The sequence below is a fragment of the Cebus imitator genome, unplaced genomic scaffold (assembly GCF_001604975.1).
Source record: "Cebus imitator isolate Cc_AM_T3 unplaced genomic scaffold, Cebus_imitator-1.0 Scaffold18, whole genome shotgun sequence".
In the NCBI taxonomy this organism is placed as follows: domain Eukaryota; kingdom Metazoa; phylum Chordata; class Mammalia; order Primates; family Cebidae; genus Cebus; species Cebus imitator.
In genome coordinates this window covers 13,477,928-13,480,299 of record NW_016107333.1, presented here as the reverse complement: position 1 = coordinate 13,480,299, position 2,372 = coordinate 13,477,928, and the positions used below count along the sequence as shown (strand labels likewise).

The 2,372-nt window shown below is 36.0% G+C and overlaps 1 non-coding gene across 1 annotated transcript; it reads left to right on the top strand.

Moving 5' to 3' along the window:
* The first annotated feature begins 1,714 nt into the window (after positions 1-1,714).
* On the top strand, positions 1,715-1,821 carry LOC119469358. Its single transcript, XR_005198153.1, has one exon. It is a non-coding gene; the product is annotated as a U6 spliceosomal RNA (small nuclear RNA).
* The last annotated feature ends 551 nt before the right edge of the window (positions 1,822-2,372 follow it).

Here is a 2,372-nt window from a genome sequence, read left to right as displayed (position 1 = left end):
AGGAAACTGTTAGTTCTATTCTGTGTTAATCAGACAAATCTGGAGTTGAATTCTAGGTGCACAGTGTAAAACAAGCTGGAGTATATAGGAAAAGAGTTTTTTAAGATGGCGAAACGTGTGGGAATCCCATCATATGGATGTTTAAAAGGATAGTTAAATGCTAAAAATTATAGTTTTTAACTGTAGTTTATAGTTAGCATAGTTATATGTTAAAATTAAAACTTGACTTTAAATCATTGAATACCTACCAGAAGAGAGATTGGACTTATTCTGTGTGATTGCAGATGACTAAACTATAAACACAGATAGAATTTTAAGAAGAGAAACATCCTAGTTAAATAGAACAGTGCCAAAAATGAGCAGAATTGCCTTTGAGGCTTTTGTTTTTAGAATAGAAACTGAAGGACCTTTGGACGGATGCTTTGTGGAGAGGGGTTTGATGGAGTGAGAAGTTGGTCTTAAGGGTCCCTCCTGATTCTGAACGTCCTATCCACTAGGAACCTCACTTACTCTACTAAATTACAGTAGAGTGATGCCTTTAGAGCCTTTTGGTGCTTTGCCTCTGCCCTAGAAGGCCTCAGGCTGGTGTGGGTGTTTTGTTTTTGTTTTTGTACTTAGGGCTGCTTTTTAGTCTTCCCATCCTCCTCATTACCGGATTGCCTCAGCTTATCCTCTGTCTTTAGCAGCATCCTGCTCCATTCTAATTTGTTACCTGTAATATGCTGTGATCTACAAAAATACCATAACCAAAGATATTGAAAATGTATGAATAATTTAAGTGAGGTCCTGAAAAGCTCTCCTGTGAGTAAAGTGTTTGGTGCATAGAGTTTTTGCCATTTATTTTATTTTATTTTATTTATTTTGAAGCAGGGTCTCACTCTGTTGCCCAGGCTGGAATGCAGTGATGCCAACACAGCTCACTGTAGCCTCCACTTCCCAGGCTCAAGCGATCCTCCCACCTCAGCCTCCCAAGTAGCTGGGACCAGAGGCACATGCGACCACGCCTGACTATGCCATTAATCTTACTTTTTAAAGAGCCTTTTAACTTCCTTCCAAGTTCTGAAGAATATTCTAGATTTAACTTATCAATTTTGTGGTTTCTGGGAACTTATTATTGAAATTCTGTAAGTTTGCTAAACTTCCTACTAATCTGTAATATTGTAAAATATTCTGAATCCATTACTGATGTTTTCAAAAACAAAATCATTGGCAATAATATACTTATTCAAGATTTTTCTTATGTAGGTAACCTTTTCTTGGACAGCTTCTTCAAAATGAAAACATACTTTGTAACTAAACTGGATTATATAAGCAAATAAGGTTTATCAGAATGCTGATGACATTTCTCTCCTGAGCTTTTTCATATAGATAGTATTGGTGTCGAATGTGCAGAGTCCTTTTGAATATGGGAAATCATCTGATATCACTGGTTGTCTCCTTAGTCCCTTAGTATATAACAATAGTTTTAACATAACTCAGTCAAAAACATGTAATAAACACTTATTGTAGGTGTTCTTGGCTAAGAATGAGGAAGAGTATCAGAAAAACATAGTAATGTTTTGTATAAACTGAATGCCAAAGACCGTTCTACCATTAGAGAGCCTGCTGTCTTGTAAAGGAAATTAGACAGCAATCAAGGAAATATATTATCAATGCAGGATTCGTGCAGACAGTAAATGCCTTTGAAATTTGTAATGAGATATAGAGTAGTTCTGTGATTGCTTTGGCAGCACATATGCTAAAATTGGAACAATGCAGAGAAGATTAGTATGGCCTCTGCATGAGAATGGCATACAAATTTGTGAAATGTCCTATATATTTAGAAATATATTCTTGAAAAATGCTAAGACAGTGGGTGTAAAGTGTTCTTAAATGCATATGTTAATTGGTTAGATTTTGTCATTCCACACTGTATACCTATTCCAAAACTTCATGTTATACATGATAAATACATACAATTTTATTTGTTAATTAAAAAACAGAAAAGGATTAGTTCTGCCTAAATATGCTAGACTCAGAAGTTAATAATAAATGTGCATCCCTCCCCCTTTGTTTAATTTGCTTTGCCATTAAGTTAATATTTATGCTAAGAACTTTTGGCTGTTATAATTTCCTATCATTTATTTGGTAAAAAGATTAATTGAAGAGGTGTTTCAATGACCCCATTAGGAGATATGAAGAAAGCCTCAACATTGCCAGTATTTGAAAACTCAAAGGGTTTGTTTTCTTTCATTTTTATTTTTTTGAGACGGACTTTTGCTCTTGTTGCCCAGGCTGGAGTGCAATGGGCAACCTCTGCCTCCTGGGTTCAAGTGATTCTCCTGCCTCAACCTCCCGAGTAGCTGGGATTACAGGCATGCGCCACCACGCCC